This window comes from Anastrepha ludens, chromosome 5, assembly GCF_028408465.1.
Source record: "Anastrepha ludens isolate Willacy chromosome 5, idAnaLude1.1, whole genome shotgun sequence".
Classification (NCBI taxonomy): Eukaryota; Metazoa; Arthropoda; class Insecta; order Diptera; family Tephritidae; genus Anastrepha; species Anastrepha ludens.
Genome location: NC_071501.1, coordinates 87,930,770 through 87,948,280, shown reverse-complemented (window position 1 = coordinate 87,948,280; position 17,511 = coordinate 87,930,770). Strand labels below are relative to the sequence as shown.

At 34.9% G+C, this 17,511-nt stretch overlaps 1 protein-coding gene across 16 annotated transcripts in view; it reads right to left on the bottom strand.

Moving 5' to 3' along the window:
• LOC128863158 (uncharacterized) overlaps positions 1 to 17,511 on the bottom strand; it is a 184,065-nt gene that overhangs the window by 153,964 nt on the left and 12,590 nt on the right. For all 16 annotated transcript variants that reach the window (XM_054102139.1, XM_054102134.1, XM_054102142.1 and 13 more), the window contains exon 3: positions 3,463 to 3,507. The gene's annotated coding sequence lies outside the window, so the exon portion shown is untranslated. The remainder of the gene's footprint in view (positions 1 to 3,462; positions 3,508 to 17,511) is intronic.

The following is a 17,511-nucleotide window of genomic DNA, read 5'->3' as shown; positions in this document are numbered from 1 at the left end:
TGTGAAGTGGAAAATAACTTTTCTGGTTGAAAATTTGCAGCTGATTTATTATTGCCCTCGAAAGGCAATCAATGCAGTGAAGCAGCTCAAATCTCCAAGCCAATGCTGATAGCGCTGGAGTGCTGTTACTTCTGTGCCGCGGCTGCTGACAATTCAATGCGAAATGGGAGCGTGAAAAGCAATTCAACAAAAGCAGAAATTCTATTTATCATTCAATGCGTGCTCTGATCCTTTCATTGCCTTTCGCTGGTGCTTTGCGCTTAAGCTTACGAATTATTGTAAATCGCTCAGCGACTGAAGGTCCTGCTCGTTCGTTCGGTCGTTGGGAATTTATTGGCGCAAAAGTGTTGACGAATTGATGTATGGACAGCAAAGCAAATAGGGAAGTGTAGAAGTAGTTTTGCTTGTGAAAATATATTTCATTTTTAGACTAGAAGCGCCATATTACATACATATGAAAAATAGTTGGGGTGGACTTTAAAAATGGCAAAGTACTATAAAGTACATAAAATCAATTTAAGAATTTTATCTCAGAATTTAGTGGCTGAAAATTTTTGATATATTTTTTTAAATTTATATTTTTTTTCAAGGGATTTGCTACCGATTAATTGATAATTTTTTCTTTACAATAAATTTGATTTTTATCAATATTTCGTAATTTTTTTAAACTTTAAATAAGCAAACGCAAAGTTTAATTAAAATATTTATTGTAAACCCACGCATTTCAAATATTCAAATCAATGTACGTCCGCTTTCCTGGATGTGGCAATATAGAGCAGAAAAAAATTAGTGTTTTAGTTGCTTTGCTTGCAATAGAAAATAAATAAATAATTTCTAAGTAATTATTAAAAACCTCATACAAGAAAATTAAAAATTTGAACTACAAAAATTTGCGATCGAAAAATCGAAGCGGGCGTAAGGTATTAATAATTTTTTTTTAATTAAAATTATATGGCAATCCTGTTTGTTGTTACTTAAAGCTTAATCGCACATTTTTCCTGGCAAATATAGTTTTCGTTACCTTTTTGTATAATTATTGTACGAACACACATACCTACACATTTGTTAGTTACATTTTCATGCTGTAAAACTAGATTCTTAATAATCTATGGCAACCCTATTCAATACAATTTTAATTTTTATGAAACCCATCAATAACTTTCGAATGAGATTGAATCGAAATTTCTTACTAAAATTTGCTTTTTAGCTTAGCCTATCATATGGCAACCCTAACTAAACATTACGATGATTTTCAGTTTGGTGTGAAAAACTTAAAGTTTTCACTAATCTGGTGATATTTTTACTTTTGTTTGTCGTTCCTAATAACCTACCCGTTAACCCTATCCGAAAATTATACGTTTTCAAATTTCACGCAAAGGAGTTTAATTTTTATAAATATTGTGTTGCTGTTTAGAAAATTTCCTTAAAAAGTAACATTTAAAAAAATCACATGGCAAATCAGCAAAAATAATTACATATTAATAAAAAAAAATAGTTACATAGTATGCATTTTGTCAGAATTTCGCCTGGAAAATGTGATGCTGCCCTAGGAGACTTAGCAAAATTCTCGAAAAGTAATTTTATTCTTATTAAATATTGAGATTTTATTTAAACAACTTTTTTTAATATTGCGGCAAAAAAATCTAGATGGCAGCCCTGGAAAAATATTTATAAATACTATTTTATATTTACGAATTTTGCCCACGTCCTTTAATTTTTAATCAATAAAAGTTGTTTGCAAATCATAATTGGACCTCGCCCAATGCCCTCTGCAGCACTTCTTTCAATTTCCAAAAAAATTTAATTTCCACTCCATTTTTGTGCGAAATTTCCATAAAAGTTATTTGTCCTGCTCACTGCCTAACATTGCGGATATGCCCTTGAGAGCTGTAAGAGCAAATTTCACCGAAACATTTCATAAAATATTTTCCGACCACTTCACTCTTCTCGAGTGCTTTTTTCATTTCGCTTTTCTTATTGCCACCACTGCGGCACCTTTTCGAGCTAATCAAGCGCATAAGGCTAAATAAAAATGCTGTCACGCTGTAGTATAAAAAGTTGAAACATTTTTTAATAAGCGAGAAACCAGTAGAAAAATAAATAAAGTCTGCGCGAAGGAGCATAGTGGAGCAGAATCACCCAGAGGCACTAATGGCGACCACATAAAAAATCTATTTGAAAAGAAAACACAAGTGGAAAGCAACAAACGAATGACAGCAGAGGGCACTAAATGGCACGACAAGGGAAGTGAGAAGTGAAGTCGCGAACTGGCAGTGAAGACAGTGAAGAACGAAAGCGCGACTGTTGAGCTGCTTGGGGTTTTATGGGTGGCAGATGAAAAAGTGCCGCAATGCAGAAGGTGGTGAAAGTAATAGGGAGCGTGTGTTTGCTGAGGAAGTAACGCTTTGGTGGAGCGCTGATGAGTCGCTACGTTGGTGAGCTATGTGCTGATTCAAGTAAACAAGCAAACAAACAAGATTTCAAACTCGTACTCAAGTAGTGGCGGCAGCAGCACCAGCAAATGAAGAGGACCACGAGGACGGCGATGAAAGATGGCGTCACGGCGAAGAAAATTGGAACATGACGCCTTACATCCGGTGGCGAGCGACCACATAAACAAGCGTTCGCAAGTCTACTTATGTGCGTAAATTTACATAGTAATGCATGCCAGCAGTAATGTCACAGGCAAGGCAAATTAACCACACCGAGCCACACATTTGAACTAATACATGCACACAGAAACACATACACACACACACACACAAAGCGCAGCGAGCTAACAAAGCGAAACGGCAACCACTCAAGTTCTCAAGTGGACAGTGAGGCAGTGAGACACGAAGTAGGCGGCATTAGCGGTGACGGATCTTGGAGGCCACCAAAGCCACCACTACCACCAACACCAGCGCAACCACAGAAGAGAGACTACCAGAACAAAGTGAAATGACAACGGCCGCAAAGTGGTGCCATCGACGTTGGCGTCATCTGGCAACGTACAGCGTAACACAGAAAGCAGATGCTAGCAGCCAAAAGCGAATTAGCACATATGAGTGGTGGCCACGCGTTGTTAGTGTTGGTGCCATGTCGCCGACGCCAGTAAGTGACGCAGTTCGTGCAAGTCACTGTTGTTCGGGTAGTAAAAGCGGAGGCCGGTTGGTTGACTAGAGGACCCTAGCAGGAGGTTGGTGAGGGCGATGCTGGTGGTGATGTTGTTAATGTTGCACGTAGCAGTGATGGGAGTGATGTAAAATATTGTGAGAAAAAACAAGCCGACACCAAATAAAGCCTACAGCACCTATAAGTGTGCGTGCAATGCAGATGCGTGTATGTATGCAATTATTTACACTGAGAAAAATTTGTTGTATAAAGAATATTTTATAAGGAAAATTGTATAAGAAAATGCATTAATGAAAGATTTGAGAAAAAATTTGTGTTGGAATAAAAATCTGAATGAGAAAAACTTACCTCAATTTTAAAGCTGAATGTGTACAATTTTTCGCTTTAACGTGGCTAAAAGGGAGAAAGAATAAATAAAGAAAACAGTTAATTAGTAATTCAGTGTGAAATAAAAGTTATTGCTGTTAATAATTAGAATTATGACATCTTCAATGTAAGCAAATTTTAGAGTAAATAAATTTAGGGTTGATACAAATCGAAATTTCCTACTGAATTGTTTTTTTATTTTTAAGCTATTAAAGGGCAACCATATGATGAAATAATATAATTTTAATGCAATTTTAAGTTTGGTGCAAAAAACATAAATTTTTCCTTTATCTTGTGATGTTTTCGTGTGTGTTTGGCGTTCTTCATAAAAAAAAAATTGTTCAAATCGACGGCAACTCTATCCGAAAGTTATACGTTTTTAAGAAAACTTATAAAATTGCTCGTAAAAGAGTTTTAGTTGTATTAAATATTGTGTTGTTGTTTAGAAAATTCCCCTCAAAAGTAATATGGTAAAAAAATCACATGGCAACCCTGGAAAAAAATGTTATACAGATTTTCAAAATTAATTTTTTTTGTTTTAAATTTCTACTGATATTTTTTTTTTGCTTTTATGTTTTTTTATTTTTGGTTAATTTTTTAATTTTGATTTGTGGAATTTTATTTTACACCATTTTATTTTACTTTATCTCATATTTTTCTTTATTTTCGGCTCTGTTGTATTTTATTGTATTTGTTTTATTCACTTTATTTTATTTCATTTCATTTTATATCATTTTATATAATCTTATTTAATATTACTTTGCTTTATTTTAATTTTATTTTACTTAAATTTTGTTTTATTTCACTCTACTCTATTCTACTTTACTTAAGCTAATAAAATTTAGTTTTGTATAATTTGAATTTTAATTAATTTTATTTTACATTACTTAATTTAATTTATTCGAATTTATCCTAATTTACTTAACTTCATTTAATATTAGCTAATTTTTTATTTTGTTATATCTAAATTGATTTTATTATTTAAATTTAAGTTTATTATTATTTTATTTTTTTATTATTTTATTTTATTCTATTCTCTTCGTTTTATTTTTGTTTTCAAATTATTTTATTTTATTTCATATTATTTAAGTTTACTTTACTTAATTTATAAACAATTTTTATTTTATAATGAAATTTTAATATGATTTTCATACCTTTTTATTTTTTTATTATTTTTACTTTATTTGATATTATTTGAGTTTATTATATTTAATTCTATTTTACTTATATTATTTTATTTTATTTTACCACAATTAACTTTTTTTAATTTTTAATTAATTTATTTTAGTTTATTTTATTTTATTTTTTTTAATTTTCAATTTATTTATTTTATTTTATTTTATTTTACTTTATTTTATTTTATTGTATTTTATTTTATTTTATTTTTTATTTCTTTATTTTACTTTATTTTTTTTTTATTTTTTTTTATTTTTTTTTATTTTATTTTATTTTGTTTTATTTTATTTTATTTTATTTTATTTTATTTTATTTTATTTTATTTTATTTTATTTTATTTTATTTTATTTTATTTTATTTTATTTTATATTTATTTTAATTTAATTTACTTTACTCAACCTCAATTAAAAACAATTTTTTTATTTAAATTAAATTTTCTGTGTGCTGCACTGTTAATAAGAAGAACAACAACGCAACTTGTCTCCTTGCCATGCACCATCCGTCCATCAACGGAGAGGGTAGCGCGTGCCAGCAACTGCCTTGGCCCACAAAAATAAAATACAAATTGAATTGAGTGGCGAAAAATGCCGCGACAACACCACCAACAGCAGCAGCATCAAAAACAGAAAAAAAAAATTATCAAGGAAAAAGATAAAAGAAAACAAAAACAACACAATTGAATTGAAATAAAAACAACGAAACCACAAAAAACACTAAGTGAAATGTTTTACTGCTGGGCGCGCATTGCAGCAGCCACCACAGCAACACACACACACACACACATAGACAGAGTAACAACCACTAGTAGCAACCACTGTGACAGTTCGACAGCGCGACAGGCAGCACATTGCCGATGGCAATGGTGCTGGCAATAAATGTCACTCAACGCAACAACAAAATTAACAACAGCACAGCAAAGCAATCGAAGAGCTACAATTGCGGCAGCACCAAGTCGGTAAACAATAACCAAATGACCAGCGGCAGCAGTGCGGCGAGGAGCAAAGTATTAGCGCTTGACAGCCTTTTTAATTTGTACGAAAATAACCATCAATGACCAATGAATGATGCGCGGCGTGCAAGTCGTTGAGTAGCAGAAGACGAGGAAGAAGAAGAAGCAGTAGTAGCCAACAGCCAACAGACACTGCAGGCCAACTGACCTCGCACGTCGATAGATTGCGGGCCAGCAGTGGACCAACGGAGCCGTGTTAGTGTGGACGACAGCCGGGCATTTGGTGGCCAACCGAAAACAGCAAAATTTCTGGGTGAAATAAGTAAAAACAAAATGAAAAATAATTAAAGATCTATAGAATAAGAATTGACAGCTCGTGCAACAATAATGAGAATTCTATGAAACCACAGCGAAAATGCCTAGTATGTATGTATGTATGAGTATGAGTATTCGGCTTAAGGCAAATATCCACAGAATATTGCAAGCCTTTAATAGTGTTTGCTCATACATACATACACACACTTATATAGGTATTATACGTGCAACAAAGCACACATTCAATTTTTCATTTCGACGATTCTTATCTATTTTAGTTCTGCTGTTTTGCCAGTCTCGCCCACATCCAATCATTTACTTAGTTAATACGCCTTAGCGCCGAAAATATGTATTGGGTTGTGGGCTGTTCATTTGTGAGTGCATGCTTGTATGTGTGTATGAGTGTTCACTTGTGTATGAAGGTAAACAAATTAACGTTTTAATATTTTGCCGAATGCAATGCGCCTCCTTTTTTGTGAATTGCTTTGCTGTAGTAGGGATCATGTAAATATGTTTGTAGGTACATAAAAATTAATTGATAATGATTTGTTAATGTGAATATTTTCGTTTTTAAGATATACTTGTATGTATATATTTTAGAGCGGGTAAATTTTTTTCCACATTGTTCCTAACCGATTCTGATCCTAGCATCAATTTTCCATTACACCAATGCATTTGTGGAACACGACCGAACGATGACTGAGTTGTTAAGATGATTTCACCTCATCCTACATCCATCCATACAGATCAGCTGTAAAAAGCACTCGAAGTAATGCTGAGCATCACAGCATGCATACCTCGCGAACAGTGTACTGTAAGGTTACCCAAAAAATTCGAGAGCCAAGGCTTTATTCACCTTAGAAGATCCCTCGAGTACCTCTGATCCAGACGCGGCCAGAATGATTTCGCGACCATAAAAGTTTGTGCACTTGATGCAAAGAGCAGACCACAGTTACTCAAGAGGATCCCAACCATCTCATTTCGCAGAGAAACTACCTCATAAGTTAACTGTTTACCCAGCTTATCTACTTCGTAGTTTTTTGCAGACATCGTGATCACGCAGATGAGATTTCGGATGGAATCGAAAATGAAGTCAGAAATTCCGATCAAGTGCAACATCATCAGCCCAGGGCCCTGGTTGCCGTTTAGCTATAGAAGTAGATATTTAATTCCATGCCATTTATTGCACAATTGAGCGCAGCCAACCTGTTGGTTCTTTTATTGCGGCTACCGCTGCCTACTGTAATGATCCGGAATTCTGAAACTGAGTCTGATGGGCAGCTCTTCGCAGAATCCCTCCATACAACTTCGTGTCAACCGTAAAGCAATGCCTTCACCAAACAAGCCTCCATATGCTGCACCCTAATGGGATGACTGCACGGGGTGTACATTCATCAGTTACCAGGGTGACAAACCCCAAATTATGTTATGACTTTGAAGTGAAATAGAACTAATTCTGATTGAGTGAATGTAAAAATTAAAGCAATTCAGTTTTTGATTAACGCTGCACCCTCCGGATCAAAAAGGAATTTGAAGAAAATGGCGAAAGACAAAAAAGAGTATTTTCAGAATGTTGTCTGAAAACAAAATAATCCAAGAACCTTGTAGCCTTCCTTAGTTAGTCTAAAGCCACTGCCTTTTTCGTTTCGTGTAACACAGCGAGCCATTTAGGTGCACTAAGAGAAACTTAGTCCTTCTCCACCTGAACTTGCATGAAAGGTAATTGAAGTTAGGGCCGCAATAATGAAGAGAAAGGATTTTCAAACGCTCGCATAATGACAGTACAACTTGCGAAATATTTTTGACCTGAAAAACTAAGTTACGGCCAGCCAATATTTTATTTACCTACTTGAAAATAAACTCGTCGAACTCTCTTAATCTTGTAGAACTCGATAAATAAAAGTTGGTTAACAATTTGCAAAATGAATTTTAGGCCGAGCGAAGTTAAAAGCATTGCGTGCAAGTTTTTATGAGTTAAAGTGACTAGCAAAGATTTCAAGAAAGAAAAATAAGTAGAGATTTCTCGACATTTTCATGTCTGGGGCAATAAATCATTTCTCATTACTTTTTATATTTGAATGAAATTTGATAAAGGTGAGCCAAGAAGCACCGAGAGATTGGTAACTCCTAAAACACGGAGGTTAAAAAACGCATTGCATTCAAAGCTCTGGAAAGTAAACCGGTAAATAGTCAAGGAGGAGAGGATAGAAGTAACAGCAAGAATGAGATAGGACAAAATAGAGACAGAGACGGAGATAGTTAGTCCTGTGAAAATTTTCTAGATTCTTTGCCAAACCTGAAAATATCCTCCTGGATGAGAGAAGGAGTTTTACTCATTCTCACTGGATCGGATCCCAAAATTCGTAGCCTTGCTCTAGCAAACGCAGGACACTCATAGAGAAAATGTTCAGTGCCATCCGTTTCCTCTAAGCAAGACAGGAAAATCGGGTACTAATGATGCCAATGATCCTGTTAATAACACCGACCATCAACCGAACGTTGTAGCCTTCCAGGGCCTTCAGTGCAGCCTGACTGCCAGAAACGATTTTTTGTTATTATTAAAGCAGCGTCTTCCATGTTGAGATCTATGTTTCAAAATAAAAATCTATTGGGCAGTTCTGTCATCTCAAAAATGTTATGAACAAATGAGCTGTTAAGTGGAAGAAGATTTGAGACGAATAATACAGTTCGATTGATGAGTCACAAAGCTTGACAGCCAGTCATTATACTGATGCAAGAGTTAGAACGCTTGTAAGCCTCACATATAAGGACATCATTAGGAGGCGTATACATATGGAGAACATTAGTAGTATAAAGTGAGGCAGAGTATTTAAAGGGATTCTATTGCTATCTATGCTGATGACTAGAAAATCTCCACTGACCACATAGTGTCCACTATCTAGCCCATATTTTCTAGTATCTAGTATCTTCAAATGGTAGGTACGAGGGATTGAGAGGTTTGAAGAAAAGCGCACAGAATTCATATTTGTATACTTTCAGATAACCAAGCAGCACTCTTGTCAACGAAAAATTCTAGAATACTTACCCTAACCAGTTGCAGTGGGGGGGGGGGAAATTTCTTCTTAAATTCACAATAGAAACAGGTCCCATGCGGGTCTACCATTTCAAAACACATAACTTATAAGCTCCATCTGGTATGTGGCTATGGACCGAACTGCTCTGTGTGTGACTGGAAGTCAACCAGTTTAACCTAACCTAACCTAATCTACTCTAACTACTATTAGTTCGTACCCCTTCCTTACAATTTATTCTCATATACACATCTTGTTGTGGTTTTTTTTGTTTTGTTTTAATAAAAGAACAGTTGATAGTACAACAAAAACCATATAACGCAAATTTTCAAACTTGTGCAAAATTCGTAAAATTAAAAAAAATATATATTATAAAAATTACAATATATTGAAATTTTAAAATTTTTTCTAGATATGCAATTTTATAGCACATTAAATTTTACTATGACAAAGTGCAAGTTTCAAGTGACTACAAAATTCCGTTGTTTTTTGACATTTTTTTTCGCTGTGGTGTCAAGTCGTTTCTTCCACTCAAAGTTCAAAAGTTATTTGAAAAACAAAGCTTTTCATGAAATTTTTAAAAATTTTGTTCCAGGTTTGAAACTAGCAAAAGGAAGAAAAACGTCTTTTATAGGTACATACATACGCAATTACTCATCTTATGTAGAAATTTTACTTTATCAAAGCAACTACCCCTGCCTAAAATAAAATTCTGCTAAAAAAAAGTATCAGAAGAAGAAACACAAATAGCCAACGTTCTTAAGAAAAAAAACAGAAAAATAAATGCTTAAAAATCACAGCCGACAAAGCATAAATACAAATTCAAAAAACACGCGCTGCACGGGCAGCAGCGTCAAGATTAGAGCACAGCAGGCAGCATCGAAAAAAGCACGAGCGGCAGACAGCAACCAACAGCCGATGGCTGCCAAAACCAGCAACAGTGACCAACAGCAACAGTGGGTAGCGCGCGAGGCAGCCGAAATGCCCAACTAAAAGTGCCAAAATACCATATCTTCTGCCATCTATGTCCATCTCTTCGTCGCTCGAAGCGCACCCTTACCGCACTGACTCATCGCCTGGCCTGTTTAACCATGAATTTTGGATAAATGCCAATAATTTTTGTTGTGTACGCGTCTGCAGAAAATGAAACAGAGCAAAGAAAAAACACGAAGAACAAACAAATAAAAAAAAAACAGCGCGCAAATAGGAAAATTAGGAAAATTTAAATGTTTTCCCTGCGAGGCGTTTGTTTTTGTTGTCTGTTTTTATTTTTTTTACTTTCTTTTGATTCAAATAAGTTTTTTATTTGTGTTTGTGCCTTTGCCAGCCAGCAGTGTTGAGGAAATCAGTGGCCAAAGTGAAACCAGAAGCACACAAGAAAAACAAAAAAAGCGAAAATTAAAAGTTTAAAAGCAAAACAGATAAATTAAGGCAAATTAAAGAAAAATAAATTTGAAATCCAACAAAAAGAAAAAGACGAGCGTGTGTATATGCACGTGCCAGTGAATTGGAAAATTGGAAAATGCAGAGATTTTTGATACAGCACTGAGTGGCCGCTCCGGCTGCTGATGCTGCTGCTATTCATTTTGGCTTCAGCTGCCAACCTAATGGCCAAGCATAGCCGGCAAAGTGAGCATACAAAGTTTCTTAAACATTCGTATATTTATGCCCATGCAACTTTGTAGATGCAGGTGTGTGTGCGTTTACCTATAGTAAATAGTTGAATTGCTGAAAGCAGCAGATGAGGTGGGGAGAAACACATTTATGCCGCTTTCGAGGTCAATAAGCATGGCGCAAATTGTTTAAACAAATACAGCGACCGAATTTATGCAATCATAGGTGTATGGGTGTATAGGCGTATAGGTGTATAGGTGTACAGGCGTATAGGTGTATAGGTGTATAGGCGTATAGCTGTATAGGTGTATAGGTGCATAAATATATAATTCTGTGTAAGTTGAAGAGCGTGAGTCTTTTCAATTTTAAGGAGTTGCAAGCCATCAAGGCGGGGTGTGTCGGCAGTGACCTTAAATGCAATATAAAATACATCTGTATGCATGTGTGAGTGTATTAGGGTGTCTCACTAAAAAAACGTAGCGATTTTTCCAATGGAATTATTGGAGTGTTTAGGATTAGGAACATTTAGTTATTTTTAAGATTTCCGCGAAAATATTTAGGAAAAATATTAAGACTTATATTTTAAAATATCTACAAGAAACGAGTTGTTTTTTATAAATAAAATTAGTTTTTAAAAATATTTTTTCCAAAAAATAACCTCACATTTTCTGCAAATGTGCCAGTCTCGCAAGACGAAGGCTTCAACACGCAGGCGGTGCGACTCTAAATACATTACTGATGCACAAGGTGGCGCAAAATTATTCAATTTAAACAATTTTGTATTTGAATAACTTTTTTACTGAATAAAATAAGTAAATTAAATTTAAAAAATAAAATAAATAAAAAATTAAATTAAAAAAATATATTTTCAGTGATGAGAATTAATTATTTTGACTTTAATGCGCTCCATTTGCCTGTTCGTACGTTGCAGCTGTCTAGTTCACAAGTCTCAAATATGATTGACGTACGACGCCATTTGCAAAAACTATAAATCTTCCGATAGGGTGATTAAATTTGCGCCACTTTGTAGAACAAAACGCCTGAGAAGGTACTCAAATTCATCAGAAATCTTCAAGTTTAGACTTGCGATCGAGCATAATATCGAGAAGGTTTTAAACTTTAAAGGCCAAATGTTTCAGGTTTTAATCAACGGAATTAAATAAAAATATTTTTGATGCTGTTTATGGATTTTCTTGAAAGAAAAGTTGAAGGAAAATGTGCATAAATCGTATAAATTTTGATCGATTTAGACTTCTAAGGCATCATTTGGTAGGTGTTTAACCCATTCATGTCCAGAGATCGGAAAGTAAAAAGATTTTTGCTGCTATTTTTGACTCATTTTGCAGGATGGATTTAAAGAATATTTGCAAAAATCGTATAAATTTTGATCGATTTAGACTTCTAAGGCATCATTTGGTAGGTGTTTAACCCATTCATGTCCAGAGATCGGAAAGTAAAAAGATTTTTGCTGCTATTTTTGACTCATTTTGCAGGATGGATTTAAAGAATATTTGCATAAATCGACTAAATTTTGATCGATTAGATTTCTAACGCATAATTTGATAGATGTTTTCTCATTCCCGGTGAAAATTAATCACTCACGTCCAGAGATGGCAGTGCAATAAATATTAATAACAGAATACTTTAAACTTTAAAGGTAAAATTTTTCAAGTTTTTGCCGACGAGATATTTTTTTGATTCTATTTGTGACTCTTCTTGGACGAACAGTTGAAGGAAAATTTGGCTAAATCGACGAAGATTTACTCGATTGAGATTTCTAAGTTCTCATTGGAAAGATTTTTTTTTCATTCCTGGGAAAATTAACCCACTCACGTCCAAGTTTTGTTTAGTATTTCCTTTTTTTTCTGTATAATTTTTGTTTTGATCATTTTTATGCAGATGTTTCAAGTGTAAGCATTTTGATCAGAAGAGGTGAAAAAATATTTTTAAAAACTAATTTAAAAAAAAAAATTAATATAAAAAAAGAAATTTAAAAAATATATAACTTAAAAAAAAATTAAAAAAAAATACTTTTTGGAAGTATTTTCAAATCAGTGCAGCTCACTTATAGCTCAGTATTTTTTCGAAATTTTTTGGCGAAAATGTGGTTAATTTTAAAATCACAATGCAAACAGTACCGATTTTATTTGGATGGTAAGTGATACACCCTAATGCGTGTATGTATGTATACATACGTGATTTTGTGTATTTATATTAGTATAAAAGATAAACACTCAACTGGGTTACGAAGCGCAAAAGATTGACAGTATTGAAAGATGTGCATGTGTGTGTGAGTGTATCTTTGACTGTATCTGAAAGGTAGATACAAAAAGATAGCGAGGCAGTACAGATCCACACACATACATGCATATACACATATAATTTTGACCTTCTTGTATTTCTAAAAGTCTCAAAATATTTAGTGTGAACACCTTTTGAAATATTTCGAGAATATTTTTAATTCTAGTAATTAATTTATGTGCGCAGGTACAGCAGCCTGAATCACATGAATCGATTAAAGCTAGTCACAAGATCATCATTTATCGGTGTGAGGGCTTTAGATTTGAATTCTGCTTAAGCTATTGGAAGCTCTTGCCGACGTAAAGAGCTTACACTGTTGCTGCAGAATTGGTAACCAGGAAGAAGGCCTCCAAATGAAGGCAACGCATGCAGGCTTGGGATGAACGGAAGATGTGTATAGCAGTTTCAAAGTATAGGGATCTTGGAAGCAGGAAATATTTCGACGCAGAAAACCTAGAGTCGCGATATAGATATGCGTGATATTGCGAAGTGATTTATATACTATAAATTGATGCATTCAAAACGGGAAAAAAACGAATCAAATATAACACCAGGTATTTAATTTAATCGATCTTCTTAAGAACAGTACCAGAGATTATATGAGACGTACGTAATACGCTTTTATTTATATTAAGACAAAAGCTAGGATATACTTTTAGTAACATCGTCCTGAAGCCATGTTGCAACTTCAAAATTTTTTACAGTTGAAACAACAATCAAAGTCATCTGCATAGAGCAAGAATCTGGAAGATAAGAAACAATGATCTAAATCATTGATAAATAGAATAAGTAGTAGATTTCTTCAGATATTTATCACAATGGAACACGTCTAAGAGAGCAAAGGATGCTCCCTTTATCAAGATCGCCCAACACCTCTTAAGTCAACCATTAGTATGAATTATGAATAGTGTAAATTCAACCATTTAGAGTGGAATCCGAGAGAAGCTATTTAGCGTCATAAAATGTCGCCAGTTTATTTGCCAAAGATGGATTAGCGCTAACACCTGTGAAATTGCTAGGCAAACATGGTCAAAGCTAAATCTACGTTTGTCCAAGAATATTATAAAACTGAGTAAATTTCAAATTAAGACCTTAGTAGGGGCCCTCACAGGACATTGTCTCATAGGAAATCACGCAAGGAGATTAGGTTTTTACATGCATGACTCCTGTCGTAGCTGTAGGAATGAGGAGGAGTTGGAAACAATTCAACATCTTTTCTGCACATGCCCGGCTCTAGCAGGAACCGTTAAGATTCTACTTCTTAATAAATATACAATAGATAATCTAATCTTCTACGCTTTGTCCAAAGCTCAGGATGGTTCAATCTGTACCGCAAAGTATATTTTATCTTTAACTATCTTATTAACTTGGCGGCCGCCGTAGCCGAATGGGTTGGTGCGTGATTACCATTCGGAATTCACAGAGAGGTCGTTGGTTCGAATCTCGCTGAAAGCAAAATTAATAAAAACATTTTTCTAATAGCGGTCGCCCCTCGGCAGGCAAGTGTATTTCTGCCATGAAAAATCTCCTCATAAAATATCTGCCGTTCGGAGTCGGCTTGAAACTGTAGGTCCCTCCATTTGTGGAACAACATCAAGACGCACACCACAAATAGGAGGAGGAGCTCGGCCAAACACCTAACAGAAGTGTACGCGCCAATTATTTTTTTTATCTGCTTAAAAACTTTGAATAAGCCCATTGATATCCGTCTGCGTGAATTGTATTAAGCCATTAAAAATAAATAAATAAAATATTTAAATCTTCAGAAGTAAAATTTATGTAACCAAATTTAAACTGTTAGCGGATTACATTCCGAGAAAGTGTAGTGGTTACTGGCTTGAACGCAAGCGAAATTCGATATAAAGAACTCGGCAATTAAATTAATTGGCTGCATTCAAAGGAGAGCTAACAAATTTTTCTCCAAAGCAAACTAGTGATGGAGAACCAATGCAAAACTTATGGGATTCAATCAAGAATGTTAGATTACCAGGTTTGGCTATGATGGTTCTGCTATGGTGGACTTGGCAGCAGAATTATGCCTTCCGCATTCCACACGCATTCACGCATTCGTCCAGGAAGTCATTGCTCAGAAGGCAAAGAAGCTGGAGGAGTCTACGCTCCTGTTGATTTTTTTCATATATCACCAACATAATCTCAGTTTTTTCGTAAACAAATCGCTATCATGACCCTGGGGACGTCAGCCAATTAGCTGATTCTTTCAAATTCGCTGAGAGCCGGTTGAGGGTCACACCTTTAAAATTCGTTTCACCATGGAATTTATTGAAATGAAAGAAGGATTTAGGGCCGCCTTGATGTTCGATTCCACTCCAGAAATATAGTTTCTGTATAGAAATTTATTTAGGTAGTTGAGGCTGTTTAAAAAAATGTAGGAAGGCTAATTAGTTGGCAACGAGAATAGTAAGAAGGCAGTGGTGGACAAAAATTTAGTGAGCGGATCCAAATTTTAGAAAAATATTATGAGTTTGCCAAAGCTGTTCGATAGCACTTTAGTGAAAAAGCTCTTAAATAAACGCTGCATACTTCAGTCTTGACCTAACCAATGCGCAATACAGGAAGTTATAGTTAGTGTGTAAGTGTACGTAAACGGCTGACAGTTTCGGTGTATAAAAGCAAACAGCAAATACGAGCGCGAAAGAATATAACCGACATGACTATTATGTGTCGAAATGGCGCTTTAATGATATTCCGTGAGTGCCACAGTGGTACTTCAACCACTTCACCTATTTCCGCATCCGCCGCATACTGAGAAATGATCTCGAAGTCAAGCCTTATAAGTTCCAAAAGGCGCATGATCTCACACCAAAGCAGCAACAAGTTAGACTTGAGAGAGCGAAGGAGTTGCTTCGCTTGGCCGAAAGCGGTCAATTTCCGAACATTGTGTTTCCTGACGAGAAATTTTACACATTTTTACTTTGATTTAAATAAAAGAAATTTTCCTAAATTTAGTTTAGTTGGCCTTTTTAATTGGTTACACTTCGAGTGCGGGACCCTGTAATATCATTGATGAGAAGAACAAAAAAGAGGGGCCTGCGGATGCGGTGAATGGTATTGAAACAATATTATCAATAGCTTCAAAGCAGCGCCTATAAATTATGTAGAGTTTAACTCAGGACAAGGATATTGAATGAACACCAAAAGAGGTCAATTTCAGCATCAACAAACGATGTGATACTTTGTACAAAGCGTTCGAGAAATCAGTGTTGATAGTAACCACCTGAGACTTATTTTCAAAAGCAGAGAAGCAGAAATCGTTGAAATTAGCCAGATTTTTAATCGTTGAGAGATTGGCGAAACGTTTTAATATAAATAAATGAATACATAAAATAAATAAAATAAATATTTATAAATAAAATAGAATAAAAATACTGACTTTGCCTCCAATAATTGGTCAATAGCTTGCATCTCAGCACTTAACAAAAAAAAAATATGAAAAAAATATAAAAAAAATTAAAAAAAAATTGTCACCTGGTAGTTTTGTTGCCATTAAAACTTTAAAACTACTAACTTTTCCTCGAATAATAGCTCAACAACTTGCGTGTCAGCACTTAACAAAAAAAATAAATTATAAAAAAAGAAAAAAAAAAAAAAAAAAATTAAAAAAATTTAGATAAAAAAAAAAAATGTTTACACACCTGGTGGCTTTGTTGCAAGTGAAACCTTACTACATTTTCATCATTTAATGCATTTTTTTACATACCAAGTGAAAACAATTTACAGTGAAGGTAAAAGAGGAGTATCTCATTACACAAAAAACCTTTGTTTTTCCTGCGTACGGCGGTAGCATAAAAATAAACACAATGTCAGCCGCATACATGCCCACCTCCCACCGCCTCAGTCGCCTTTAGCGGCTTTTTCTGATGAAATGCCAAAGCGATACATGCACCAGCTGGGCGCAACAGTTGTGAAGTGTCAACTGTATTGTCACCATTGTCTGGCCTCTGGTGCAGTTCATGCGCCCAGCTGTCCAACTGTCCAACTGTCCAGCTGTCTCTGTGATCATGGCTGCGGTTTAAGAAAAATTTTCTTTAACGACACTCATAATCATCATTTTTATAGGCGACAATTTTCCAAAAAAAAAAATAAAAAATTGGTGAAGCAGCAAAATTGATGTGCTTTTACTGCAATAAATCAACTCGAGCGCGTTCATAAAGAATCAGTGAAAAATGCACACAAAAAACAAAAAAAAAAAAAAACTTTACATGTACCAGAATTAAAAAATATCAGGAGCCACCGCAAAAACAACGAAAATAAAATGACAAAACCCGCATCCGTGACAGTAGCGACAGTGCGTCAGGAAAACTCGAAGAATTATTATATTCATATTTGACATTGTCACAACAATATGAGTTGTTGTTACTCGTATTATTATTTTGTTTTTGTATTTTGAATGCTGCGCTGTTGTAATGACTGCTGCATGGCGTGGGTGGAGCGGGAGCTGTTAGGGATCATACGCTGCGGTGGGTGGACGATTGTCTACGCTTCGCGTCATTGTCCCTACGCGCGTCAGTGTCAAAGCCAGCGTCAGTGCTGCGTATGTGTGTGTGTGTGTGTGCGTATGCACTTTTGTTGCTTAGTAGTCTCATTGTTGTCAACAGATTTGACTCGCCTTGATGAGGGTGCTCA